Source organism: Oncorhynchus mykiss, chromosome 7 (assembly GCF_057628025.1).
Source record: "Oncorhynchus mykiss isolate SJ-2025 chromosome 7, ASM5762802v1, whole genome shotgun sequence".
Lineage (NCBI taxonomy): Eukaryota > Metazoa > Chordata > Actinopteri > Salmoniformes > Salmonidae > Oncorhynchus > Oncorhynchus mykiss.
This window is the reverse complement of record NC_143028.1, coordinates 47,521,986-47,538,515: the sequence shown is the minus strand read 5'-3', so window position 1 is coordinate 47,538,515 and position 16,530 is coordinate 47,521,986. Positions and strand designations below refer to the sequence as shown.

The 16,530-nt window shown below is 42.6% G+C and overlaps 1 protein-coding gene across 1 annotated transcript in view; it reads left to right on the top strand.

The window, feature by feature from the left end:
* Positions 1–16,530, top strand: part of LOC149982572 (solute carrier family 2, facilitated glucose transporter member 1-like) — a 321,473-nt gene that overhangs the window by 103,317 nt on the left and 201,626 nt on the right. The window lies entirely within an intron of this gene.

The following is a 16,530-nucleotide window of genomic DNA, read 5'->3' as shown; positions in this document are numbered from 1 at the left end:
CTAATGAGCATGGAGAGCCTCACACATTTGCCAAAATGACCTTATATCTTTCAGTCTAATATGGCTATTTACCTTTGTAGCTCTTCATTAGAATCACACTTTTTGTAAGTTTACTGAACAAAAATATGAACGCAACATGTAAAGTGTAGGTCCTATGTTTCATTAGCTGAAAATAAAGATCCCATGTTCTTTACACAAAAAAAGCTTATTTCTCTCAAATGTTGTGCACAAATGTGTTTACATCCCTGTTAGTAAGCATTTCTCTTTTGCCAAGATAATCCATCCACTTGACAGATTTGGCATATCCAGAAGCTGATTAAACAGCATGATCATTACACAGGTGCACCTTGTGCTGGGGACAATAAAAGTCCAATTTTCTCACACAACACAATGCCACAGACGTCTCAAGTTTTGAGGGAGCATGCAGTTGGTATGCTAACTGCAGGAATGTCCACCAGAGCTATTGCCAGAGAATTGATGTTAATTTCTCTACCATACGCCGCCTCCAATGTCGTTTTAGGGACTTTGGCAGTACGTCCAACTGGCCTCACAAGCGTAAACCTTGTGTAACCACACCAGCCCAGGACCTCCAAATAAGGCTTCTTTACCTGTGGAATGGTCTAAGACGAGCCACCCGGACAGCTGATGAAACTGTGGGTTTGCACAACCGAAGAATTTCTGCACAAACTGTCAGAAACCGTCCCAGGGAAGCTCATCTGCATGCTCATCGTCCTCACCAGGGTCTTGGCCTGAGAAGAAGTGGAGAAGTGTCCCCATCACAGATGGATTACGGTTTCAACTGTGACAACAGATGGCAGACATTGTGTATGGCGTTGTGTGTGCGTGAGCGGTTTGCTGATGTCAACGGTGTGAACAGAGTGCCCCATGGTGGTGGTTGGGTTATGGTATGGGCAGTCATAAGCTACGAACACAATTGCATTTCATTGATTGCAATTTGAATGTGCAGAGATACCATGATGAGATCCTAAGGCCCATTATCATGCAATTCATCTGCCGTCACCTTATGTTTCAGCATGATAATGCACGGCCCCATTGCACAAAGATCTGTACACAATTCCTGGAAGCTGAAAATGTTCCAGTTCTCCATGACCTGCATACTTACCAGACATGTCAGCCATTGAGCATGTTTGGGATGCTCTGGATCGACATGTACAACAGCATTTTCCAGTTCCCGCCAATATCCAGGCTGCATCAAATCCGGCCGTGATTGGGAGTCCCATAGGGCAGAGTAAAATTGGCCCAGGGTTGTTCCGGGCTTGGCCGGGGTAGGCCATCATTGTAAATAAGAATTTGTTCTTAACTGACTTGCCTAGTTAAATAAAGTTTAAATAACATTAAAATAAATATCAAGCAACTTCACACAGGCATTGAAGGGGAGTGGGACAACATTCCACAGGCCACAATCAACAGCTTGATCAACTCTATGCGAAGATGTACAACACTGCATGAGACAAATTGTGGTCACACCAGATACTGACTGGTTTTTCTGATCTACACCCCTACCTTTTTTTAAGGCATCTGTGACCAACAGATGTATATCTGTATTCCAAGTCATGTGAAATCCATAGATTAGGGCCTAATTTATTTATTTCAATTGATCATAGGTACACTTCAACTATGACAGACAAAATTAGAAGAAAAAAAATCCAGAAAATCACATTGTAGGATTTTTTATGAATTTATTTGCAAATTGTGGTGGAAAATTTGTAGAGTAATAGTGAAGACATCAAAACTATGAAATAACACATTGTCACGGATCCCTAATTCCATACACCAGTACCGGAGGTCAACATCACCGGACTCTAGGCGTTACTGAACTGTTTCATTATGCACACCTGGTTCCCATTCCCCCTGATTAGTAATTGTATATATGTGCCCTCTGTTCACCATTATCTTGGTCGGTTATTGTTCTCATGTCCGTTGGTTTTGAGTACCTGTGCTTTGTTGTTTCGGCTTTCGTGCTGCATTTACTGTTATTACAGGTCTCGTCCCGTGTAGTGTATATTACGGGTCTCATCCCTTGTATTGTTATTTTTAGAGGTTTAACCTCGCTCTTTGTTTGGGTTACATCCCTGTGTTTTTGTATACGTGTTCGTTTGGGCTTCGTCCCCTTGCCTTTTCATGGCATTATTCCTGCTCCTGTCTCCAATCATTTATACAACGTGACACATATGGAATCATGAAGAGTGTGCAAAAAGAGTGTGCAAAGCTGTCATCAAGGCAAAGGATGGATATTTTGAAGAATCTCAAATTTAAAATATATTTTTTGGTTACTACATGATTCCATATGTGTTATTTCATAGTCACGTCTTCACTATTATTATACAATGTAGAAAATAGTAAAAATAAAGAAAAACCCTTGAATGAGTAGGTGTTCTAAAACTTTTGACCGGTAGTGTACCTCAATGAGAACATTCTGCAAATGTGCAGACAGCAGCCATTCTCCAGCGGCCGAGGGGCCTCGAACTTCATTGTCTGCCATGGTGGATAGGTCTGGATCTTCCTCTTCTGCCATGGTGGATGAGCTACCTTTTCTGGTAAATACAGGGCCATTTCTCTTTCTCAACGGAAAATGACAGCTGCAGACCCAAGTGTTGTCACTGGGTTTTTGGTCCGCCCATCTGAAAGACAACAAAAACAGTTAATTTTACTAGATAGCTAGGTTGATTACTAAAATGCTAACATCTATATTTTAATACCATAACCCACAGACTTGACCATAGTAATGGTAAAATAGACTGTGCAAATGGTCTATCGACATACAGTGCCTTGCAAAAGTATTCGGCCCCCTTGAACTTTGCGACCTTTTGCCACATTTCAGGCTTCAAACATAAAGATATAAAACTGTATTTTTTTGTGAAGAATCAACAACAAGTGGGACACAATCATATAGACATTTATTGGATATTTCAAACTTTTTTAACAAATCAAAAACTGAAAAATTGGGCGTGCAAAATTATTCAGCCCCCTTAAGTTAATACTTTGTAGCGCCACCTCTTGCTGCGATTACAGCTGTAAGTCGCTTGGGGTATGTCTCTATCAGTTTTGCACATCGAGAGACTGAATTTTTTTCCCATTCCTCCTTGCAAAACAGCTCGAGCTCAGTGAGGTTGGATGGAGAGCATTTGTGAACAGCAGTTTTCAGTTCTTTCCACAGATTCTCGATTGGATTCAGGTCTGGACTTTGACTTGGCCATTCTAACACCTGGATATGTTTATTTTTGAACCATTCCATTGTAGATTTTGCTTTATGTTTTGGATCATTGTCTTGTTGGAAGACAAATCTCCGTCCCAGTCTCAGGTCTTTTGCAGACTCCATCAGGTTTTCTTCCAGAATGGTCCTGTATTTGGCTCCATCCATCTTCCCATCAATTTTAACCATCTTCCCTGTCCCTGCTGAAGAAAAGCAGGCCCAAACCATGATGCTGCCACCACCATGTTTGACAGTGGGGATGGTGTGTTCAGCTGTGTTGCTTTTACGCCAAACATAACGTTTTGAATTGTTGCCAAAAAGTTCAATTTTGGTTTCATCTGACCAGAGCACCTTCTTCCACATGTTTGGTGTGTCTCCCAGGTGGCTTGTGGCAAACTTTAAACAACACTTTTTATGGATATCTTTAAGAAATGGCTTTCTTCTTGCCACTCTTCCATAAAGGCCAGATTTGTGCAATATACAACTGATTGTTGTCCTATGGACAGAGTCTCCCACCTCAGCTGTAGATCTCTGCAGTTCATCCAGAGTGATCATGGGCCTCTTGGCTGTTTTTCTGATAAGTCTTCTCCTTGTATGAGCTGAAAGTTTAGAGGGACGGCCAGGTCTTGGTAGATTTGCAGTGGTCTGATACTCCTTCCATTTCAATATTATTGCTTGCACAGTGCTCCTTGGGATGTTGAAAGCTTGGGAAAGCTTTTTGTATCTAAATCCGGCTTTAAACTTCTTCACAACAGTATCTCGGACCTGCCTGGTGTGTTCCTTGTTCTTCATGATGCTTTCTGCGCTTTTAACGGACCTCTGAGACTATCACAGTGCAGGTGCATTTATACGGAGACTTAAATACAATCCACCTGTGTGTAATCATCATCATTAGTCATTTAGGTCAACATTGGATCATTCAGAGATCCTCACTGAACTTCTGGAGAGAGTTTGCTGCACTGAAAGTAAAGGGGCTGAATAATTTTGCACGCCCAATTTTTCAGTTTTTGATTTGTTAAAAAAGTTTGAAATATCCAATAAATGTCGTTCCACTTCATGATTGTGTCCCACTTGTTGTTGATTCTTAACAAAAAAATACAGTTTTATATATTTATGTTTGAAGCCTGAAATGTGGCAAAAGGTCGCAAAGTTCAAGGGGGCCGAATACTTTCGCAAGGCACTGTATTCTCTGAAAGGACTGACATGCAGGAATGTAACAAGGATTCGGGGGAACTGGCCAGCAGACCATGAATTTCTACATTCAGGTCCTAAATCTGTGGCATGCAATGTTTGTAAAGGCAAAATTTCACTGCTTTCAAGGCCATTTTGGAAAATGTTCTTCTAGACTTTTCACTGGTGTCTCAGGCTAGTTTGGCACATTGTCTACTAGCCCAGTCTGTAAAGTACTAAACTTAATTTCCATCCCTGCTGACAGGTATAACTGACTTCACAGACTTGATTTGTCATGTACAACAGATGCACTCGTGAATAAAACCGTTTGTGTTTTATATGGGAAAACATTGAGACCACAAGTCCTCTGTGAGCTAGCTAACCAACTTTAGCTAATGCAGCTAACTAGCCAACCAGGCAATATTTAGCTTTTTTTTTAACAATACAATACAAATGGCCTCTCCCACGGTGGATTCTCAGGACTGAGAGTGCGCTCACCCCCACCTGCCCCAAGACGCCGGCAATACAGTCTGCAGGTCCAACCGCCCCCTGATATTATGACATAACAACCATTCCTGGATCTGACTCCAAAAACAATCCACCAATGGACAGTACCAAAAGAGATGCTCTATTGATTTCCGCATTGCAGAGTCTCTACCGGTCCGACTGTTGAATACTCCATATATTGAGCATTCTTTTTTTAGTGGGAATTTTATATAATAGCTTAAATTGAAAATAACGAATTGATGTATCAATTGTTGTTTTGTGAATCAGCTCATAAACCTGATGTAATGCTATTGGGACATAAAAAAACCTGTTCCCCGCTATCTTGAATTTTATGCGGCATTGTTGTAAAACATCTTGACCGTAAGTGAAACTGATACATTTTATGATTTATATTCGTAATTTTAAGCCATTTATGATGTTTTATTTGTTGCAGACAAACTAATTAAATCCTTTCTGTTTTAAGTAATTGCCTTCGAGTTGTGATGAGTTGGTTATAATTTTGTATTGAGCATACATCTCCATACACCTGGATGAATTGGTTGTAAGATATAATTCTACTGTCATTGTTTACAATGTCATTCATAAACATGATGGCTTTCTTATAAATGTTTTCCAATAAAATATATTTAATCCTATGTTTCTTCCTAGGTTTTGGCCTTTCTAGGGAGGTTTTCCTAGCCACCGTGCTTCTACACCTGCATTGCTTGCTGTTTGGGGTTTTAGGCTGGGTTTCTGTACAGCACATTGAGATATCAGCTGATGTACGAAGGGCTATATAAATACATTTGATTTGATTTGACCAGTATTTTGGCGTTTAGCCATATTATTTGCTGTAATATAGATTCTACCTCTTCTGGAAGATAAAATTGGAATTGTAGCTTCATTTCAAAATAAAGATACTTTAAAAAGGGTTTAATTTTCAAGCCATCAGAAATGAGTAGTTTTCATCTGTATAACAGCAAAGAACCTATCTGACCGGCAAGCAAGATCCAAATATCTGATCGGCCGGACCTGCCTATATTGCCGCCCGGGCCGGACATACCTATCTGGTCTGCCGGCCGTGCCTGTCTGTCTGGCTTGCCGGCCGGGCCTGTCTATCCGGCCTGCCGGCCGGACCTGTCTAACTGGTAGGCCGGACCTGCCTATGTGATCAGCAGGACTTGCCTATCTGGCCAGCCGGACCTGCCTATTTGGAGGGCCGGCCGGCCGGCACTGCATATTTGGAGGCCGGACCTGCCTATTTGACCAACACGGCTGGCCGGACCTGTCAATCTTCCCGGCCGGCCAGATGGGTCACAATTTATTCCAAACACTAACCACATTAAAATCCAACCTTTCTATGCAAGTAAAGTACGTCTTTATTTATAATTTTTTTACCCCTTTTTCTCCCCAATTTTGTGGTATCCAATTGGTAGTTACAATCTTGTCACATCGCTGCAACTCCCGTACGGACTCGGGAGAGGCGAAGCCCGTGCTTCCTCCGAAACACAACCCAACCAAGCCGCAATGCTTCTTGACTCAATGCCCACTTAACCCGGAAGCCAGCCGCACCAATGTGTCGGAGGAAACACCGTACACCTGGCGACCGTGTCAGCGTGCACTGCGCCCGGCCTGCCACAGGAGTCGCTAGTGCACGATGGGACAAGGACATCCCTGCCGGCTAAACCTTCCCCTAACCCGGACGACGCTGGGCCAATTGTGCGCCGCCCCATGGATCTACCGATCCCGGCCGGCCGCGACAGAGCCTGGACTCGAACCCAGAATCTCCATCAGCCTTAGACCACTGTGCCACTCGGGAAGCCGTAAAGTACATATCTGATAAGAAATGTCATGACAGGCCTGATGAGAAAAGCACATTTGTCGGTAAACTTTCCAACTGTCTACAACAACAAAAATACGCTAGACGAGGTGGGATCTTTTGGTGTCTGTATTATGCAAGAAATGGGTCCTCCCACAACAACTCGAGAACGCATGTCGTTTATTAGCCTACACAGGAAATAAGTTGATGTACTTCACAGGGTGGTGAAAGTACAATTTGATGAGCTTGATGCTCCTTTCCAATGCTCTTTCTAAAGTTTTTATTCTGGTGATATTATGATCAGTGCTTGATTGCCATCTGACAAATAAAAATAATCTTGCTCTTTTGTCCATAATAATATCATCATGTAGGCTATACCCGCACTGAATATGCAAACTGTTAACTAGAGCGCAGATGCCAGAGTAGGCATATTAGCTATTTAGTGCTTTATTTGAATGTTGACAAAACCATCAGTAGATTTGAAAATGCGATGGAAACCCATTTAACTTGTATTTTTTTATAGGAATTAACAGCAGAAGTTATTGCTACAGTTGATGTCGGAGGTTTACATACACCTTAGCCAACTACATTAAACTCAGTTATTCACAATTCCTGACATTTAATCTTTGTAAAAATTCCCTGTCTTAGGTTAGTTAGGATCACCACTTTATTTCAAGAATGTGAAAAGTCAGAATAATAGTAGAGAGAATTATTTATTTAAGCTTTTATATCTTTCATCACATTCCCAGTGGGTCAGAAGTTTACATATACTCAATTAGTATTTGGTAGCGTTGCCTTTCAAATTGTTTAACTTGGGTCAAACGTTTTGGATAGCCTTCAACAAGCTTCCCACAATAAGTTGGGTGAATTTTGGCTCATTCCTCCTGACAGAGCTGGTGTAACTGAGTCGGATTTGTAGGCCTTCTTGCTCGCACACACTTTTTCAGTTCTGCCCACAAATGTTCTATATGATTGAGGTCAGGGCTTTGTGATGCCCACTCCAATACCTTGACTTTGTTGTCCTTAAGCCATTTTGCCACAACTTTGGAAGTATACTTTGGGTCATTGTCCATTTGGAAGACCCATTTGCAACCAAGCTTTAACTTCCTGACTGATGTCTTGAGATGTTGCTTCAATATATCCACATATTTTCCTTATTCTATTTTGTGAAGTGCACCAGTCCCTCCTGCAGCAAATTACCCCCACAACATGATGCTGCCACCCCCGTGCTTCACGGTTGGGATGTTGTTCTTCGGCTTGCAAGCCTCCCCCTTTTTCCTCCAAACATAACAATGGTCATTATGGCCAAACTGTTCTATTTTTGTTTCATCAGACCAGAGGACATTTCTCCAAAAAGTACGATCTTTGTCCCCATGTGCAGTTGCAAACCGTAGTCTGCTTTTTTATGTCAATCTGGTTAGCAGACTCCCATGGACAATTTTGGGGCCTGATTTGGAGTACAGACTTTATTTCTTCCAACTCCCGTGTGATTTTGGGAATTTCTGTAACATTCAGATAGGGAAACAATCAGACTTTGAAGATACATAACAATACTGCATTCCACACTCTAGCTGCAGATCTGCTGCTGGGGTTTCTATGGGGAAAGGAGGCCAGAGGGAGATTCATGGATGGCAACACTTATCTTGGATCAGCGCTCCTTCTCTGAGATGTTTTTATGATGGGATGCTTTTTCACCGTACTTACCCATGAGGACAATGTTTATCAACTCCTGCACCTCCTAGTGTGGAGTGTTTCTGTGAAACCACAGGTGGCATGTGTGCCTGCTGTGCCTGCACTTAAATGCAGTTTATTTTACGATGATCTCCTATTCCTGGAGCAGCTTTCATGTTTTCTCCTAACAAACATACAGCACAGCAGAGTAGGAGTTATAATCTAGGATCCGTTTCCCACATTTTATGAAATGTGATCCAGAATACAGTAATCCTGGCCGTTGGACAATGTTTATCTGGGCCAGGATTACTTGAGGGTATAGTGGTAGGTGCCAGGCACACCGGTTTGAGTGTGTCAAGAATTGCAACACTGCTGGGTTTTCCACACTCCGTGTGTATCAAGAATGGTCCATCAACCAAAAGACAGCCAGACAACTTCACACAACTTCGAGTAGCATTTGAGTCAACACATGCCCAGAGGAATTTAAGCTGTTCTGAAACCAAAAAGGGGGTGTAACTCAATATTAGAAAGCTGTTCCTAATGTTTTGTATACTCAGTGTATCTGGCTACAGTAGCTAGCTAGCCAGTTCTACCAGTTACCCAACCCTCAATAAAGCTAGCTAAGTCAGTTAGCTAGCAAGCAACACATTGCTTGGCTAGCCAAACACATTTAACAATGGCTTTGGCAATTATATTGTATCTAATACATACATGACATCAACTCTACTGATCTACTAAACTTGAATTTTCAGTCACACTGCATGTTGGTGGCAAGCAAAAGAAGGAGCTAGCTAGGTAGTTATCTGTGTTAGCAAGTTCGATAAACTCTTGCTTACTCTTGCTTCCTCTGTCACCCACAAGTTAAAACATATTTGAATTCAATGTTATGAATGTATGAAACAAATACAAGTCCATTATCCACGAGAAAGCTTTTTGGCAGTGACAATTGTTCTTCTCCTTCTGAAGAAATTTCTAAATTCTAACTCTGCTCTGTTAGTTGGAGACGGGGCTGGAGGTGAGGCTCTGGAACATTTCACTTTGTGTTTGACAGCTCAGGAAAATTATATTTAAAAACATATTTACAGATATGTTCTATGTTCAAGTGTATTTTTTAAATAAACACCTCATTTTTATTCTGTTTCATAAGTGACAGGTTGATAAACACATTTCCCCAATATATTTAAATATACAGTACCAGTCAAAAGTTTGGACACACCTCATTCAAGGGGCACCCCTCATTCAAGGGGTTTTCTTTATTTTTTACTATTTTCTACATTGAAGAATAATAGTGAGACATCAACTATGAAATATCACATTTGGAATCATGTAGTAACCAAAAAAGTGTTAAACAAATATATTTTAGATTCTTCAAAGTAGCCACCCTTTGCCTCGATGACAGCCTTGCACACTCCTGGCATTCTCTCAACCAGCTTCATGAAGTAGTCACCTGGAAGGTATTTCAATTAACAGGTGTGCCTTGTTAAAAGGCTAATTTGTGGAATTTCTTTCCTTCTTAGTGTGTTTGCGCCAATCAGTTGTGTTGTGACAAGGTAGGGGTGGTGTACAGAAGATAACCATATTTGAAAATTAAGAAAAACCCTTCAATGCCTAGGTGTATCCAAACTTTTGACTGGTACTGTATATACAGTGGGGCAAAAAAGTATTTAGTCAGCCACCAATTGTGCAAGTTCTCCCACTTAAAAAAGATGAGAGAGGTCTGTAATTTTCATCATAGGTACATTTCAACTATGACAAACAAAATGAGAAAAAAAAAGTCCAGAAAATCACATTGTAGGATTTTTAATGAATTTGCAAATTATGGTGGAAAATAAGTATTTGGTCAATAACAAAAGTTTATCTCAATACTTTGTTATATACCCTATGTTGGCAATGACAGAGGTTAAACGTTTTCTGTAAGTCTTCACAAGGATTTCACACACTGTTGCTGGTATTTTGGCCCATTCCTCCATGCAGATCTCCTCTAGAGCAGTGATGTTTTGGGGCTGTTGCTGGGCAACACGGACTTTCAACTCCCTGCAAAGATTTTCTATGGGGTTGAGATCTGGAGACTGGCTAGGCCACTCCAGGACCTTGAAATGCTTCTTACGAAGCCCCTCCTTCGTTGCCCGGGTGGTGTGTTTGGGATCATTGTCATGCTGAAAGACCCAGCCACGTTTCATCTTCAATGCTCTTGCTGATGGAAGGAGGTTTTCACTCAAAATCTCACGATAAATGGCCCCATTCATTCTTTCCTTTACACGGATCAGTCGTCCTAGTCCCTTTTCAGAAAATCAGCCCCAAGGCATGTTTCCACCCCCATGCTTCACAGTAGGTATGGTGTTCTTTGGATGCAACTCAGCATTCTTTGTCCGCCAAACACGACGAGTTGAGTTTTTACCAAAAAGTTATATTTTGGTTTCATCTGACCATATGACATTCTCCCAATCTTCTTCTGGATCATCCAAATGCTCTTTAGCAAACTTCAGACGGGCTTGGACATGTACTGAATTAAGCAGGGGGACATGTCTGGCACTGCAGGATTTGAGTCCCTGGCGGCGTAGTGTGTTACTGATGGAAGGCTTTGTTACTTTGGTCCCAGCTCTCTGCAGGTCATTCACAAGGTCCCCCCGAGTGGTTCTGGGATTTTTGCTCACCGTTCTTGTGATCATTTTGACCCCACGGGGTGAGATCTTGCGTGGAGCCCGAGATCGAGGGAGATTATCATTGGTCTTGTATGTCTTCCATTTCCTAATAATTGCTCCCACAGTTGACTTCTTCAAACCAAGCTGCTTACCTATTGCAGATTCAGTCTTCCCAGCCTGGTGCAGGTCTACAATTTTGTTTCTGGTGTCCTTTGACAGCTCTTTGGTCTTGGCCGTAGTGGAGTTTGGAGTGTGACTGTTTGAGGTTGTGGACAGGTGTCTTTTATACTGATAACAAGTTCAAACAGGTGCCATTAATACAGGTAATGAGTGGAGGACAGAGGAGCCTCTTAAAGAAGAAGTTACAGGTCTGTGAGAGCCAGAAATCTTGCTTGCTTGTAGGTGACCAAATACTTATTTTCCACCATAATTTGCAAATAAATTCATTAAAAATCCTACAATGTGATTTTCTGGATTATTTTTTCTCATTTTGTCTGTCATAGTTGAAGTGTACCTATGATGAAAATTACAGGCCTCTCTCATCTTTAAGTAGGAGAACTTGCACAATTGGTGGCTGACTAAATACTTTTTTGCCCCACTGTGTATAATATTATTCTTTAAAAAACAAATCATATTTCGGTATGGGCAGTCAGTGTGACAACTAAATGTATAGGCCTAGTAGAGTCCTGTTGCAAGATGGCGCCGGAGGGGATGGCTGCCGTCGTATTGGCTCTTAACCAACTATGCTATTTTGTTAGTTTTATTTGCATGGTTCATAACTTGTTTTGTACATAATGTTGCTGCTATCGTCTCTTATGACCGAAAAGAGCTTCTGGACATCAGAACTACGATTACTCACCTCAGATTAGACTAAGAGTGTTTCTTCAATGAGTTGGACGGGAGGGATATACTACAGACACCCGACCAGGCCCAGATCCCCGTCATTCCCTGGAGAAGAAAACTGAGATTTAGCGGGAAAAGATCAGGGTGCCTTATGAGGATCAGACGACGAGTGGCTAATCTGCCTTTGCCTTCCGTCCTGCTAGCTAACGTTCAATCGCTGGAAAATAAATGGGACAAACTGAAATCAGGTATATCCTACGAAAGGGTCATTAAAAACTGTAATATCTTATGTTTCACCGAGTAGTGGCTGAACGACAACATTAAGAACATACAGCTGACGGGTTATACACTATCGGCAGGATAGTACAGCAGCCTCTGGTTAGACACGGGACAGGGGCCTATCCATATATGCAAACAACAGCTGGTGCACGAGATCTAAAGAAGTCTCAAGGTTTGGCTCGCCTGAGGTAGAGTATCTCATGATAAGCTGTAGACCACACTATCTACCTAGTGTTCATCTGTATTTTTCGTACCTGTCTACATACCACCACAGATGAAGCTGGCACTAAAACTGCAGTCAATGAGCTGTATACCGCCATAAGCAAACAGGAAAATGCTCATCCAGAGGCGGCGCTCCTAGTGGCCAGGGACTTTAATACAGGGAAACTTAACCCTTGTGTAGTCTAACATTCTGTATACTCCCCTTGTCCCAATGGTAAAATAATACCCTCCTTCACTAAACCCCTAAAATAAAGCAGCTTAATTGAATTTTAAACTATTTTGCATGAAGGAACAACCAGCCATTCATCACAAACTTTGTGAATATCTGGGTCTTCCCTCTTCACAATACAGAAAGACTGCAAGTGGACACCACTTGTTTTTATTAAAACACACCTGTCAATTGTTTTCTTTACTAAAGTAGAGGTTTATTATTGCTAAAGGTACTGCATAGGTGTTAACAATTTCTTTAGCAATAGATAGCACTTGTATAGCCTAAGAAAGTAGCAGAAATGCATTTTATTGAAGGGAAACAATAATAGTCTTGAACGTTTTTGGCAACATAGTGATATATTCTTATGTACAGTACAATGATGAATTAATCTACAAAATACTAGTCTTCTCCCATTTTCTTAACTATTGCCCCCACCCACAAGGTGTATAAACAACAACAATAAATAAGAATAAAATAAGATAATAGATACAAAACAAAAATGTGAAGAACAAATCAATCAACTCTAATTAGCACATGCAGGACAGTATGTAAGTGTGTGTGCATGGACTTTGCAGATGTATTTTTCACATGTGTAGCACATGGCATTTGTTTTACAGTCCTTCTTTGGAGGGCAGAATTGGCATCTCCTCCTCTTGCCTGGCACAGCTGCAGCCTCGGGTGGATCAGGACAAGATTCAGCCCCCTGAACAGCTTTCACAAGCGCTGAAGAAGCTGCTGTGTGGGAGAGGTGCCCCCTTCTTTGAATGTGTGGAGTTACAAATGCCTTTCCCAGCTGCTCCAGGAACACCCTCCTCTTGTTCCGCTTATCAGGCATCCAGGTAGGGTTGATCTTGTTCCATATCACGAAGGCATTGTATGAGGACACATCAATGATGTTATGAAAGATGACCAGGGGCCAGCGGGCAGTCATCCTCCTGCAGCTGTAAGTTCCAATCACCTTGTCCACTCCTCCTTTGTTGTGGTTGTAGTCCAGGATGATGGCTGGCTTCCTGTCCTCACGATCACTGATCTCATCCATTTTGTGCAGTGTTCTCAGGAGGACCACATTCTTGTTCCTCTTTGGGAGGTAAGAAACTAGAGTGGTGGTGAAGGCAAACTTTGATGAGAAGGCCTCTCTTCCCCTTGTTGCGAGGAGTGCAGGGGGAGCTCAGGCTTGTTCTTTCTAACTGTGCCAACCATGGTGATCTTCCTCTTCAGGAGATGCTGGCCGAGTTCATAAGAGATGAAGAAATTGTCACACGTGACATTGTGCTCCCTCAGTCCATCTGTCACATCAAGCACAACCCGCATCCCCTGGTTCTTCTCCGGGCCTCCACTGGTCGGCTTCCCTGTGTAGACTTGCATCTTACAAGCGTAGCTGGATTGTGTGTCACAGGCCACCCATATCTTGATGCCATACTTTAATGGCTTGCTGGGCATATACTGACGGAAAGGACAGCGACCTTTTGACAAAAGAGATTGCTATCAGTAATTAGTATCAGTGTCACAGAAAACAATCACATAAATCAATGATATTACAGCAATACATAATACAATTAACAGTGCAAATCACTTACATTACAGATATGAAAAATAAAAATGTTCCTCCGAATGGAACCAGTTGCTCATCCACTGTTAGTTCAAGCACAGGGTTGTAGAGGTATGGCAGATGCTCCACCCACTTCTCCCAGACCTCTCTTATGGCCTCCAGTTTGTCTCTCAAACATCTTGCAGGTCTTGACTCACGGTTATCAAACCCAAAATGTTTGGGTCAATCTAGGAAAAGTCATCATTCCACCTTTACTACACACACAGAGACGTGTTCCAAGCTGTCCTTCACCCTCCATTTGGCAAATCTGACCATAATTCTATCCTCCTGACTCCTGCTTACAAGCAAAACTAAAGCAGGAATCACCAGTGGCTCTGTCTATAAAAAAAGTGTTCAGATGAAGCAGAAGCTAAACTACAGGACTGTTTTGCTAGCACAGACTGGAATATGTTCCAGGATTCTTCCAATGGCATTGAGGAGTACCCCACATCAGTCACTGACTTTATCAATGTGCATCGAGGACGTCATCCCCACAGTGACTGTACGTACATACCCCAACCAGAAGCAATGGATTACAGGCAACATTCACACTGAGCTAAAGGGTAGAGCTGCCTCTTTCAAGGAGCGGGACTCTAACTCGGAAGCTTATAAGAAATCCCGCTACGCCCTCCGATGAACCATCAAACAAGCAAGGCGTCAATACAGGACTAAGATCGAATCGTACTACACTGGATGTGGCAGGGCTTGCAAACTATTACAGACTACAAAGGGAAGCACAGCCAAGAGCTGCTCAGTGACATGAGCCTACCAGACAAGCTAAATAACTTCTATGCTCGCTTCGAGGCAATTAACACTGAAGCATGCATAAGAGCATCAGCTGTTCCAGACGACTGTGTGATCACCCTCTCCGCAGCCAATGTGAGTAAGACCTTTAAACAGGTCAATATTCACAAGGCCGCTGGTCCAGACGGATTACCAGGATGTGTACTCCGAGCATGCGCTGACCAACTGGCAAGTGTCTTCACTGACATTTTCAACCTCTCCCTGTCTGAGTCTGTAATACCAACATGTTTCAAGCAGACCAAGAACACTGCCTAAATGACTACCGACACGTAGCACTCACATCTGTAGCATTGAAATGCTTTGATAGGGTGGTCATGGCTCACATCAACACCATTATCCCAGAAACCCTAGACCCACTACAATTTGCATACAGCACCAACAGATGATGCAATCTTTATTGCACTCCACACTGCCCTTTCACACCTGGACAAAATTAACACTTATGTGAGAATGCTATTCATTGACTACAGCTCAGAGTTCAACACCATAGTGCCCTCAAAGCTCATCACTAAGCTAAGGACCCTGGGACTAAACACCTCCCTCTGCAACTGGATCCTGAACTTCCTGATTGGCCACCCCCAGGTGGTAAATATTAGGTAACAACACATCCACCATGCTGATCCTCAACACTGGGGCCCTTCAGGGGTGAGTGCTCAGTCCCCTCCTGTACTCCCTGTTCACTCATGACTGCACGGCCAGGCACGACTCCAACTCCATCATTAAGTTGCTGATGAGACAGCAGTAGTAGGCCTGATCACCGACAACGATGAGACAGCCTATCGGGAGGTCAGAGACCTGACCGTGTGGTGCAAGGACAACAACCTCTCCCTCAACGTGTTCAAGACAAAGGAGATGATTTTGGAGTACAGGAAAAGTAGGACCGAGCACGCACCCATTCTCATTGACGAGGCTGTAGTGGAGCAGGTTGAGAGCTTCAAGTTCCTTGGCGTCCACATCACCAACAAACTAACATGGTCCAAGCACACCAAGAGAGTTGTGAAGAGGGCTCGACAAAACCTATTCCCCTCAGGAGACTAAAAAGATTTGGCATGGGTTCTCAGCTCCTCAAAAGGTTTTACAACTGCACCATCGAGAGAATCCTGACAGGTTGCATCACTACCTGGTATTGCAACTGCTCGGCTTCGAGCGCAAGACACTACAGAGCATACGGCCCAGTACATCACCGGGGCTGAGCTTCCTGTCATCCAGGACCTCTAAACCAGGTGGTGTCAGAGGAAGGCCCTAAAAATTGTCAAAGACTCCAGCAACCCTAGTCATAGACTGGTGGTACCGGAGTGCCAAGTCTAGGTCCAAGAGGCTTCTAAACAGCTTCTACCCCCAAACCATAAGTCTATTTTGCATTGCCCCTCCGCTGCTACTGCTATCTATGCAGTGACTTTAATAACTCTACCTACATATTACCTCATACCAGTGCCCGCGCACATTGACTCTGTACCAGTACCCCCTGTATATAGCCCCACTGTTGTTATTTACTGCTGCTCTTTAATTAATTGTTATTCTTACCGCTTACTTTTTTGGTATTTTCTTAACTTGCCTCGCCTGGTTCACCAACTACTTCTC